The 13,991-nt window shown below is 40.5% G+C and overlaps 1 long non-coding RNA gene across 1 annotated transcript; it reads left to right on the top strand.

Annotated features, from left to right (window-relative positions):
- The first annotated feature begins 2,229 nt into the window (after positions 1 to 2,229).
- LOC136428399 (uncharacterized) lies at positions 2,230 to 9,808 on the top strand. Its single transcript, XR_010754615.1, has 2 exons — positions 2,230 to 2,560; positions 8,589 to 9,808. It is a non-coding gene; the product is annotated as an uncharacterized lncRNA (long non-coding RNA).
- Positions 9,809 to 13,991: the final 4,183 nt, after the last annotated feature.

Genomic DNA, 13,991 nt, shown 5'->3' on the forward strand with positions numbered 1-13,991 from the left:
CTTAACTTCAAATTAACTTTCTTCCCGAGCATACGCACCGTCCGGGCGGAGATTATTGCGTTTGCCGCGCGTCGTGATGAATATGTCGCGCGGAAACATCAATCACTCCGTAACACACGGGGAGGACGGCGCGCACGAGCGGCGGGGAGGCTGAGAAATTGCCCATCAGTCAGCGGCAAAATACATAAACTCCGGTTCGGAGTGCCATAAATATGGTTTCCCTGGAGACCGTGACGTCATGTGTCATGTCTGTCTTTCACGGCAGAGCGAGTCTGTCCCAGTTGTCGTTCCGGTACGTCCGGAAGGGGGCGTTTCTGTTGTTCAGGTACATCTGGGCCTAGGGAAAGCGTTTCATTTGAGTTTTCTGAAGAGTGATTGACAGCATAACTGCTTGAAATCAGAAAATATCCCTGGGTTTTCCGTGATCATGTAGAGAAAGTAACTCGATGTATGTCTTGCCATCTATATTGGAATGATTTCATTTGCTGAAATCGAACTTACACAGGGCACTCGTAGCAAACCGTCATTCGTCGTTTTCACATTTCCCATAATGCACTGTCTGGGTAACTGCGGAAATACGGGCGTACGATTTTACGAAAATCGCGAAACCATGGCCAGCTAAAACCCTGAGTAGGATAAAACGCCAGACACGTATTCTTGTTCTGCATGTATAGTGCACGAGTTAGACAGGCTTCTGGATAAAAGTGAGGAAAGTCGGACTTGAGAGTAGATAGCCCAGAGAGACGGATAGAAGAGCTAAGAATCCGCCCCACAGAGAAAAACCTGTCACGTGCTATGAAACAAGCTGTAAAATGCACGTTATGACTATGATGTCAAAAAGTAGTTTTTTGTCCTTTTCAACACAATCGGAAAAAAGGGACTTAAAATCTTTGTAAAAAGAATAGATGTCATTGACTTTGGTTATTTCCGAACAGTTTCAGTCTCGGTGGCGAGTTCCACCCTCTCGTCCCCAGGACTCTCCCAGCGTGCTTTGCGCATGAAATATGTTCTCTTTCACGGGCTGTGAGACAAGCCCAGGCCACAGTAGCGCCCTCATGCGGCTGTATGATATAAGTACAGTGTAGTATATAGACGTGACAAGGGACCCCCTCCTTCTCCATAGTGACCTGGTCGCTATGTTAAGTATGATAATTATGTACACGTTATTGATATAAAAATATTCTATGGTATGTCAAAAACGTAGATTTAACTCATATCATATGATATTCGGAATGTATATAGCATAGCCATACATGTAAGAATAGAAATACGAATACATATACAATGTATCATACACATACATTCCATACCACCACATATCTGCGAAGTATGTCTTCATTATGCGACCTGTCCATTACATGCACCTCCCCAAACGCATTCAGCGCCTACGTGGCTCCGCGAGAGGACGTTTTGAAACTCACCCTCAAGTTCGCTTGTCAGAAAATTTAGACGCCTCACAAAATCATTTCAGCTAGTTTTTCTCAGTCTTTATTTTGCTCACTATGTGTATACATGCAGCTTTAAAGGCGTACAAAAACATACAAAACATAAATACATAAATAGAACAGTGGGAGAACCATGCTTCCGGGTCTCTGCGGGCTGACAGATTGAGTAGTCTCTCAATAGAAACATTTCAATGAACAAACGATATCGATGATTGGTTTATTTCATATCATTAAAAAATATCACAGTTTCGCAGTGCATGCATGCATGTCATAGTGTATTCACATCGTACCATCTATCACACTACATTACGGTACCAGCATCAGAGGACGGACGCTGTGATACATTTATTACATACATGCATATAATAGTGTTACATATATCACATACATGCATGTAGAAGTGTCTCATCCTACCATCTATCAAACTACATGACGGTACCATCATCAGAGGACGGACGCTGTAATACATATATTACATACATGCATGTAGTACATGACGGTACCATCATCAGAGGACGGACGCTGTAATACATACATTACATACATGCATGTAGTACATGACGGTACCAGCATCAGAGGACGGACGCTGTAATACATATATTACATACATGCATGTAGTACATGACGGTACCATCATCAGAGGACGGACGCTGTAATACATACATTACATACATGCATGTAGTACATGACGGTACCAGCATCAGAGGACGGACGCTGTAATACATATATTACATACATGCATGTAGTACATGACGGTACCATCATCAGAGGACGGACGCTGTGATACCACCCGTTACAAGTACCGTTTACAGTTGTAAGTGGTTAACGGTGACCACCGTTAGCCAGTTATAAGTGGACCAGGAGACGTCTCCTGGCTCTTGAGATACAGCGTTAACGGTAAGGACAGGCCGGGAGAGATGGGTCACCGAGGCCATAGATAGTGGACTGTAGGAGAAGCCTCGCGATATTTGGGAACGTGACCTCACGAGGGTACAGAACGGTGGCCGGGAGGCTACCGGGAAGTGGCCGGGATATTGTGTTTTCAGGCCCGCCGACCGTCCGGATCGATCGCCGTAGGTCGTCCAGCAGCAAAACACTGCCTGTTCCATGGTGAGGTGAGCAACTTTGGTTCATTTATACCGATCATTTTTATATTGAATAGGCACAGATCCTCGTTAATTTGCAACTAGCTCGAGCTATGCCCGGCGCGTGTTAAAGGGGGAGGGGGGTGCACACATCACCGCGAGTAAAAATAGTATGGTTCTTTTTAGCCCACTGCTGTTGTTACTGGCCTCATTCATAATTTGGCCACGTTCATCCAGATCATACATGTATCAAAAACACAAAAGGTCGGTTTGTAATATTCTAACTGGAGTACGTAAAGTAACACTAACAGACACAGAAGACTAGTCGAGTCGACACAGTATCCAGGGTTCGCGGAAAAGGCTGGCCAGGCTACCCTACCAGGCTTAGTATGTTACCCTTTCTGGGCCCCCAGGGGTATGCATAGGGGCTTGGCCTGTAATGGAATTTCCTAGAGGAAAAATGTGTCAATAAGCCCATTCACGGTTGCGACTACACATGCGCAATGTCAAAGGTGAAGACAGGACAGGACAGTATGAATCTCCAAACTTACCACATAGTACCTGGGACTGGGAGATACATGTGCTAGTACGAGAATGAGATACTGTTAGTAAGTTGGTCAAAATACCGTCAATGCAGAAATGTTCGCGGTGGTTTGATGTTCATGGTTTTTGCAGTGAACTTTCAGCGCGAACTTAAAACCACCGCAAAACTTTTTGCCGACTTACTAGTATGACTGTAGCGCTATTGTTACAACTGCAAACACTCAATTTTCCCTATATAGTATGTCATTCACATTAAGGGGAAAGCTATAAGCAAATTATAAATAAACTAAAAGATTACAAGAACATCGCTGACACCTGTGTTCCCACCAGAGATTTTGTTTCATGTTTGGGAATCGAAAGGCATTCAATTTCAAATTACCGTAAAGCCTGTTGAATTTCGTCCCTCAAATGCAAGAAGTCATTTTCAGATGATAGGTCATAGAAACCTGTCGTACGACACACCTGTTTAAGCCCGACCATGTTCACATTGGTCGCAAGAAGAGGTCCATAACTTTTGAATGAATTGGTGACATTTTTAGGGCAGCCTTGGATGTGTTTTACAAGATTCATAGCCTCTACCAGGCTCCGCGAGATCGCTGGGAAAATAGTAGAAATCGGCAAATAGAGTGAAAGTATGCCAGTGGTACTCCGCTATACAGTGAAGCTCATGGACCCTCTCTCAGTAGCTAACTCCCTTGGAACACTATTCACTCTATTTGCCGATTTCTACTATTTTCCCAGCCTTGTCGCGGAGCCTGGTAGAGGGTACAAGATTCAGCCACTACTAGTACTAGTACATGTATTGTCATCAAGTCCATGGTCTGATCTCTCATAGCCACACTGGAAATCATATGACATTTGTATCAAACAGTCAAAACCAACGTTGCCAGTGACCTAGGTTTTTGCGGTTACCTCTTTATCGCAAACTTAAAATCATTCTCAACCACCCCCTAGCGAAAAGTGAACTGTCCACTAATGCTTTCCTTATTACTAGTAAGTTATTCCCAGTGCAAATTTCAAGCCATTTAGCTTTCCTAGCAGGGTACCTGGGTATTACAGGCACCAAAAATACAAAAAATCACCTCCATTTAAGAAGTGGACTACTCCATGATCATTTGCACCTTTAATATCTGGTGCAAAGACCTTACACCTGAGTCCTCACCAAATTTACTTGGCTTACATAGGATGTCACGGAAGACAATTGCAAAAAGCATCATTTCGGGCAAAACTGCCCTCAAAATGATTAATAATGATATTGTAACCACCTCCATGCAAGAAGTGTCTATTCTGGAAAAAGCTCCTCCTATCTCTCCTTACAGCAACTAGCTCTTCCTCACCGAATTTCATTCCATTTGGCTTTCATAGCAGTACACAAGTAAAAACAAACTTGGGGCAAAATCATTTTCATCCATCCCCTTGCAAGTTGTGGGAACTTCCTGGATCATGCTTATTTCACGACAAACAGTTCAATACCCTACAGCAACAGACTCATAGTCTCATATGGCCATGGCTAGGCCAAGGCAAGCATTCCTGACCATGCCCCTATAGCTAGCCTCTCTGTTGAGTGGTGTTGTACATTGTGCCCTATCTTTAAAACACTTCTGCAAACAGCCCACTTGACCTCTCCAAACTATATCTCACTACAGTCCACGTACTTACATGCTACTAGTTTGTGTCAGTAATACTGTAAATTTTGAAATGTTCGCGGTGCTTTTATGTTCATGGTGTTCACGGCAACCGTTTCACCGCAAACATTTTTGTCTAATACTGTGGCGTAGGGGTGGATACCGGTTTGCTGGACCTGATTCAGGCCTATATAACATCCAAAAACCGAGTCCAAAAACCTGAGAGCCAAAAACCTGAGTCCAAAAAAAAATGAATACAGTACAAATATATTTTTCTATTTTATTTGATGAAAAGTGTTTTGAGTCTACCCTCTGACAAAAACAGGCATTTAAAATAAGTGCAACATTCAAATATCAAACACGTTGGTTTATCTTGAAAGTCTTCTCACCAAGAAACTTTTATAGTTTTGCTTGTCAGTATTAATTCTCTATGCTTGATATTGGTCTAATAAAACAAAACATCAACTGGACAGGATCAGGTCCAGGTTCAGGTCCCTGGACCTAAACTTGGACTCGGACCTTATTAAGCCGAACCTATATCCACCCCTCCTGTGGCGGTATCATCAGGTATGTGACTACAGTATAGCACTGCTGCAAACTTAAAACCACCGCAAACACTCTATTTTCCCCTTAGCACAAAATCAGAACCATGCAAACTTAAATGCATTCACATTAACAAGACCACCTCCTAGTGGTGAGAAGTAAACCAGTTATTATTGCCTGAGGTACATGTAGGTACCACAACGATCTGCATTGGCCGATGAGAAAAACTGTGTTGGCAGAAAAACCTTTCCAGTCCGGACAGCAGAAAAAAATGTCCAGGCTGAAAAGAGGATCTGCATGGGGGTTCCTGGCAACACTTAAAGCTAAATTCAGCAGGTTTAGTTTAATTCAAGAGGATCGACAACGCTTAACAGTGGTTCACATTCCTATAGAACTGGCAGCGCAGCATCATGAATGGCCCAAGGGTGCAACCATTTTGTAGGGGGGTCTGAGGGCATACTCTCCCAGAAAATCTTAACCCTCTCAAATCTTAACCCTTAATACATGTCGTATCGACATGAGGTGGGGTGCATACGAAGCATTCATGACATTCCAGCCAACCAATGTAGGGGGGTCTGGCATGCTCTCCTATAAAAGAGGGTCTGCATGCCCTTTTTCGTGAAGCGTTACGAGCAATTTTAATTCACCGTTAATCGTTACCGGCCGCCCTGAATTTACCGTTAAGCGTTATCGGAATATTAATCGTGAAGCGTTACTGGCCGTTTTAATTCTTCGTTAAGTGTTATTTGTCATCCTGAATTCAACGTTAAGTGTTATTGAGTAATTCCTCGTTATGCAGAAGAAAGCATTTCAGTGGGTCAAGATTTCAAAATTTTCTCCAGGAGCACACGGCTCCGGCGAAAATATGTCGGTAGGGTGCCTGAAACACTTCTATTTTTTACTCTACCAGCAAAGTTTTCTTAAAATTCAGGAAATTAAGCGTTTCGCGGTTCAAGATTTTAAAATTTTCTCCGTCTGCATGCCGGGCCTCCGTCGAAAAATATTGTCCGGAGGGCTTCGACCCCCAAAACTCAATTTGCAAGCTGAAACTCGTCTGTATTTTTTCACAAACAGAGATATCTTAACTTACATTACCAGTAATATTTGCCCATCTAAATGCAAGAAATAGCGTTTCAGGGTGTCAAGAATTTTCCCCGGGAGCATGTCGCAGCTCCGGCGAGGACTGGAGGGCGTGACGCCCCTCAAAAATCAAGCTGAAACTCTTCTGTATTTTTTTTTTTCAAATAGAGATGTCATAAATCTTAGCTTACTCTTCTGCAAAATCCCCCCTCAGAATGCAGGAAATAGCGTTTCAGAGGGTCAAGATTTCAAAATTTTCGGCGCGCCTTCGGCGCTCGTCATCGTGATCATTAACATTTCGTCCCACCAATACGAAATTTCCTGTCGCCGCCGAATCAGTAAAGGGTTCGGAGCAGGCGTGCGAGAATGGCATAGCGTAATAGGTCTCTTGCCACAAGATCAGGACGACAAGTGGCAAAAAAACGTCGTCTTTAGGGGTATCTCATGTTCTAAAAATGCTGAATTTACCGTTAAGCGTTATCGGCCGGCCTGAATTTACCGTTAAGCGTTATCGGCTGGCCTGAATTTACCGTTAAGCGTTGCCAGGACCCCCCCATGCAGACCCTCATAAAATCCTAACCCTCTCAAATGCAATTCCTTACATTTTGAGACCCAAAGTTTGCATGTTTACTGTGTCGAAACCAAGATAACCAGATGTCCTGTTGTAACTTTTCATAGGGCAATGTTGTCTTTCGACTACGCCTTGCGATTAAAATCTCAGTAATGCTGAAAGAAGAATTCAGGATAACAAATAGCAGGCTATGTAGAATTAATGGCAAAGCCGACTGGCTACGATTAACAGTGAAATAAAAATAGTAGACTATTGTCGATACAGACTTTCATTTTTAGGCGTAGTCAGTATCTCTGATTCTATGCAGGACAGGACACCTCCTCCCCCATGCAGACCCTCTCTTCAGAATGGACAGAGTTTTTTCTGTCCGGACTGGACAGGATTTTCCACCAACATGAGAAACATTTTTGTTGTTGTTGAAGAAAGCAGAAGAACTATCGAGAAGGGGATGTGGTGTGCTGTATACATGTACATTGGTTACCTTCACATGTATGATCTCCTTCATGTTGAACTTAGTCAAGGGGCTTATGTTTTCACAGTCTAATCTTGATTGATCTTATGATGCATAAGAAAAAGCGCATCACTTTATTATTGGATAATCATATGAACTGTAACCTGCTACGAAAAAACATTATTCTTCCTCCTATGTCTAATCTCATTAGGTCGCCTGCTTGACCAGTGGTATTTAATGAATAATTCACATCCATACATACTGATATAGTGATAGTATCTTTTAAAAGTCTGCAAATATTGTAAGAAAGCTGTAAACTTAACCTAAACATGATCCAGTCCCACAGTATACGTAGTAAGTCCATGATGCAATTGGCCTTGTGACCCACAAAGCACAGCACTGCGTTTCATCCTGAAGTCAGCAAAACATTATTAAGTTAATTGCTTCGGGCTCTAAGAACTCAAAATCAGTGTTGTTCTATATCTGACTTCAAAATTTCAAACAAGTAATTCATCAAATAAAGTATATGGTTGTATTCCTTTTTCTGATACTTAGATTTCAAAAAATATTCTATATACTATAGTACAAACCCTACATGTAGGTGCACCAGTAAGAAATAAGGTGTATAGCTCCAATTTTGAGTGCACAAAGGTGCACATGCACCCACTGTTTCAAGCCCTGTATAGCCAAAGGCAGTATAGATGGAATACTAGTAGCTTCTCCTGTATTCATCATCACATGAGAATTCTAACAGAATGTTATTCCCTTTTTATACAAATGTAGTAAGAATTGTAGGAATGTGTGTGTGTGTGTGTGTGTGTGTGTGTGTGTGTGTGTGTGTGTGTGTGTGTGTGTGTGTGTGTGTGTGTGTGTGTGTGTGTGTGTGTGTGTGAGTGCTGACATATTTAGATCAGAGTTTCTGATGAGTGAGGAGTCCCAGGGACATGTGTGTGTGTGTGTGTGTGTGTGTGTGTGTGTGTGTGTGTGTGTGTGTGTGTGTGTGTGCTGACATATTTAGATCAGAGTTTCTGATAAGTGAGGAGTCCCAGGGACATGTGTCAAAAACTTAACTTATGACTGCTTAGACTACACTGTAGTGTATTAGGTATCTATTGTTGTCACGAGACATTATATACATTGCACTTATCCTATGTATTTTTGTACATACTATAAGCACTAGAAAAAAGACAATGCATTGTCTTTATTAACCCAACCTTCACCTTTTTGTTCTTGTTGTTTCTATAGGGGCTGACAATATTCAACCCAGACAGAGCATCAATGCCCTGTCCTCATGAGATGACAGTGAGTGAGAAGCTGACAGTGCAACAATGGATTACCTGCATCTGCATGGAGGAGTCATGTATCAACACCAACCAAGTCCTAGTTTTTTTAGAATGCATTGGGTCTGTCAAACAGCTAGTAAAAGTTTACACATGTATGAATCCTTCCTGCAATTTCAATTCCCATTGCACTGTAGACATGTATGTAATTATTACAATGGCAATGACTCTGATCCACATGCTTTTAAAATCACACCTCAATCCAAAAAACCTCATTAGATTAAAAATGTAGTAGAAAATGCCCCCGTTTTGCATGTCTCTTATATGTAACTTATACATATTCCAGGACTACATATGCTGTCAGTAAGTGTAATTGTCCACGTCTTTGACAGTTGTTTGTGCCCATGCATGTATTTCTATATGCAATAATACAGTACATAACCAATTTGAATTGCATTGAATTGTTTTCCTCTTTAGTCTTTGTTTGACTGTTATCATAACACATATTGGTATATTCCAAAGTCAATCCATACACGGAGGGTGACCCAGGAAAAAGCATGTCAGTGGCACCTCAGGCATAACTGATTAAACAAGGAAGCCACGCTCTCTGTTGTTTTCTATATTCTGTCAAATATTCCATTGAACAGCTTCAGAATGTAAGGTAGCTGCAGGGGAGTTAGGATAAATTGTGTGTTTTAGATGCTCTGTTGAACATGTATAGGTATCTGAGCAGTTCCTGATTAATTGATTTCAAGCTGTGTGCATTTTGTGATCTATTCACTTCAAACTGATGTGGTCATTGCGCCAATGTCAGATGTATGTGCTGAGACCTAATGTGAGTCTTGCCTTGCAATACCGACTCATATTTATTTATTTTTACTGTAACAATTACATGTTGAGGGTAACAAGATGTTGATATGATCTTAATAATCTAGATTGCTTAATCTTTCCATATCAGTTTGTTACAAAGTGTTATGCATGAGTCTAAGTTACCCTTGTTATGCACATGTACATAAAAAGTACAAACACAAACACTTTTCTATGTAAAAAGTTGTTGATATGGGATTCATTTTTTGTTGCTTTATTCTACTGCAGTCAAGTCAGCATAAAATAAACTGTGGTCTTCGAACATAACATGTGCTTCTGGAGTTTAAGTCAATAAAGCCAGCAGGATTTTAAAGACGATTCAGATGTTTTTATCTTTTCATGTAATCTATAGTTATCTACAATACTCAAAACAAAGCCACAATATGCATATATATATTTATTGAAGTTGTAATGTTTTTGGATAAGTCATACTAAAAGGAGTCCTAAACTCTAGAAGGGAGTGTTATTTTCCACTAGATTATGTATCAATGAATACATAATCAGCCGACTTTGAACAGAATTCAGACCCTACCCATGGATTCCCTATACGTATTCCCACTTCCTTCATGGTGAATATTTTTAGCATAAATAAGGGGGGCTTAGCACAATCATAAGGCTAGTTGTTAATAAGATATAAAGGCACATATAAGACCTTTCTTAGCCCCCCTGACATTCTTTTATCACGCCATGAATGTACATTGTATCACGAAAGTTCATAAAAAGAATGGCAGAGGAAGTGGAAAAATATAGCTTCTGGTTATGGACCAGAAGGAGAGGAAAGGCCTGGGGGAAGAAGGAGACAGCATAAGTGTAACAACGAAGAGGCTTAAGGAGCAGCAGTGAGGCTGAGGGCGTACCAGGGTACGTGGGGGATATAACCTCCTTTGAGGGACGAAACGTTTGAGGGGCCTCTGGCTGAAGATCACAGCTGACTCCTTGGTGCTGAAAAGCACGTCAAGTGGCACGAGCTACCTGGCAGGTGACAATCAAATCATCCTGTACTTCCAGTGAAAAGAAAATAGAGGATCATGTGGGGAATTTAGTAAAATACTGAATGCGTTTTGATGCGCACGGGACTAGTGGGTACTTATCATATATTGTAATAAGTATTCGTTTTTTACTTCGAAAAACTATCATCTATTGGTAAATAACTCCCCCCCCCCCCGGAATTTAGGACTCCTTTAATCTTCTGACATTGTACAGGGCTTGAAAGCGTTGCTTGTTTTATCTCGCCTATAGAACAAAAATGATTTCTTTCAAATTCGGCTGGCATATTTCTATATGCTCATGCTAATTTTGTAACTGAGATCATATTTCGTTAATGAAAGTCTTTAACATATTTCATGTAAGCGTCCAGAAAGTGATACAACATGAAAGGTTGTTTTGCAGACTCCCATGGAAAATAATGTCTATGCACTACAAGTACTGTACATTGAAATCTATAGTTCTGGACTGAAAAGATAAATCGTAGGTTGTTTGTAAATATATGCAATCAAACGCACGTAAAGGCTATTGGACGAATGAAATATCGATAGACATTTTTTACTATTTTTAAAACTTTTTTTGGAAGGTTATCTGACGAATGAAAGGTTTTTAACTCGGCAGAAGACGACAAAAACACTTTCTGTCGGGTCCATTTTGCAGTTCTAACGTTTGTCGCTAGGATGAAATAAATCGTTTTGTTTGGCCAATATCTTCAAGCAGAAAAGCGGAACAGCAAATTTACTGACAGCACAGATAGATAAGCATATCAACTTACTTTTGTGAAAGTTTCATGGAAAAATATTATTTCCTTCTTGTTTTATAAAGGAAAACGCACTTTCGTTAGTTGCGGTAGGAAATCAAGCTAGAAAGTCCCCCCGGAAGATGGCAGGTGAAACGCAGCCTCGCTTTGCTCGAGACCGGAAAATCTTCAATTTCAAATCTCACCTAGAATACAACGGATTTCTTTGAAATTTGGATGACATATTCATGAAAGCTTACTTAGGCATTGTATGGATTCCAAAGCGATAAGTACAATTGGTTATGGAGTGATTAACAGTTGATATTTTGACCATAGATCATATATTCCTGTCACTAGTGCCAAATAAAACTTCGCATTTCTCCTGAAAAATTGAGTGCAAACACTCAGCAAGGTAGTGCTAATACCACTGAAATGTCCTTGACAGAGTTATATTGATGATATGTCTATTGCACGATGTAGATCCCTAACGCTACATCATTTTTCTAATATGCCGCACTTTTTAGATTGGGAATTTTGACCGTGCCCCAAAATGACGATAGATTAATGGCCTATATCTTCAAGCAGAAAAGCGGAACAGCAAAACTACTGACAGCACAGATAGATAAGCATATCAACTTACTTTTGCCAAAGTTTCATGGAAAAATATCCTTTCCTTCTTGTTTTATAAAGGAAAACGCACTTCGGTGAGTTGCGGTAAAAAATCAATCTAGAGAAGTCCCCCCGGAAGATAGCAGGTGGAACGGGGCCTAGCTTTGCGCGAGACTGGAACATTTGGGTTTCATATCTCACTTAGAATACAACGGATTTCTTTGAAATTTGGATGACGTATTAATAAAAGCTTACTTAGACATTGTATGGATTCCCAACGGATGAACGCAATTGGTTATGTAGTTACTAGCAGTTAAATTTCCGATAATAAATCAAACATTTCTAGCAGAAATAAGGCCACAGCAAGTAAATTTTATGGATGACATCCTCCGCAAACTCCAAAATTAATGAGATAGGGCGAAAAAAAAACAAGGCGGGCCAAAAAAAAAAAGATTCCTATATTTTCAAATCTTGAGATCATAAGTCTTGTTAAACAAGAATTGAGGCGACGAAATATGATATCATCACCAACAGGTCTTTTATTCCTGTATTCAACCAATGAGGTTACATATATAATATAAAACCTCCTTGATTTAATGTAAACATGTCCTTGTAGATATGTATACATCTCAATAGACTAACTACAACAAATGCAGAAAAGAGCTTGTTGTACCATCATCTGAAGCAACTACACTGGGAATTTATATGCGATGAAACACCTTGTGTATACAGCTCAATTAACTAGACCCCCCCCTCCATTATCTATATAATGTCCTTGCTAGAACAAATGCAGAAAACAGCTTGTTATTATACCATCATGGGCAGGAACTACACTGGGTATTCATATGCAATGAAACACCTTAGACTGTCAACATTTAACTGTTCTTGAAGATGTGTATACAGCTCAATTAACTAGAACAAACACAGAAAACAGCTTGTCATACCATCATGGGCAGGAACTACACTGGGTATTTATATGCAATGAAACACCTTAGACTGTCAACGTTTACCACATATTTGCCAATTTTTGGCATGTTGACCACCGTCGGAGGGCAACGAAATTTCTTGTTTTTTATTTCGAAATCAGGCGAAAATTAATGAGCGCGCTGATGTCATCCATAAAAATTACTTGCTGTGGCCTAACAAATAAAACACATTTCTCCTGTAGGATTTCATATCTCGCCTTGAACAAAATCTACTTCTTTGGTTCAGGGCGGCCCCTACCTTATGTTTATATCATTAAAATGTACATTTCTGTGACCGGCATGTCTGGACAGACTCAATGACACCTTTGTTGGGCAAATTCGTTAACGTCTTCGAAATTCACAAAAATCTGATTTTTCATTTAGGGGGGCCCCCCTAGAGTTTATTTCATTAAAATGTACATTTCTGTGACCGGCATGTCTGGACAGACTCAATGACATCTTTGTTGGGCAAATTCGTTAACGTCTTCGAAATTCACAAAAATCTAATTTTTCATTTAGGGGGGCCCCCCTAGAGTTTATTTCATTAAAATGTACATTTCTGTGACCGGCATGTCTGGACGGACTCAATGACACCTTTGTTGGGCAAATTCGTTAACGTCTTCGAAATTCACAAAAATCTAATTTTTCATTCAGGGGGCCCCCCTAGAGTTTATTTCATGAAAATGTACATTTCTGTGACCGGCATGTCTGGACAGACTCAATGACATCTTTGTTGGGCAAATTCGTTAACATCTTCGAAATTCACAAAAATCTGATTTTTCATTTAGGGGGGCCCCCCTAGAGTTTATTTCATTAAAATGTACATTTCTGTGACCGGCATGTCTGGACAGACTCAATGACATCTTTGTTGGGCAAATTCGTTAACGTCTTCGAAATTCACAAAAATCTAATTTTTCATTTAGGGGGGCCCCCCTAGAGTTTATTTCATTAAAATGTACATTTCTGTGACCGGCATGTCTGGACAGACTCAATGACATCTTTGTTGGGCAAATTCGTTAACGTCTTCGAAATTCACAAAAATCTAATTTTTCATTCAGGGGGCCCCCCTAGAGTTTATTTCATTAAAATGTACATTTCTGTGACCGGCATGTCTGGACAGACTCAATGACATCTTTGTTGGGCAAATTCGTTAACGTCTTCGAAATTCACAAAAATCTAATTTTTCATTCAGGGGGCCCCCCTA

Source organism: Branchiostoma lanceolatum, chromosome 1, assembly GCF_035083965.1.
Source record: "Branchiostoma lanceolatum isolate klBraLanc5 chromosome 1, klBraLanc5.hap2, whole genome shotgun sequence".
Classification (NCBI taxonomy): domain Eukaryota; kingdom Metazoa; phylum Chordata; class Leptocardii; order Amphioxiformes; family Branchiostomatidae; genus Branchiostoma; species Branchiostoma lanceolatum.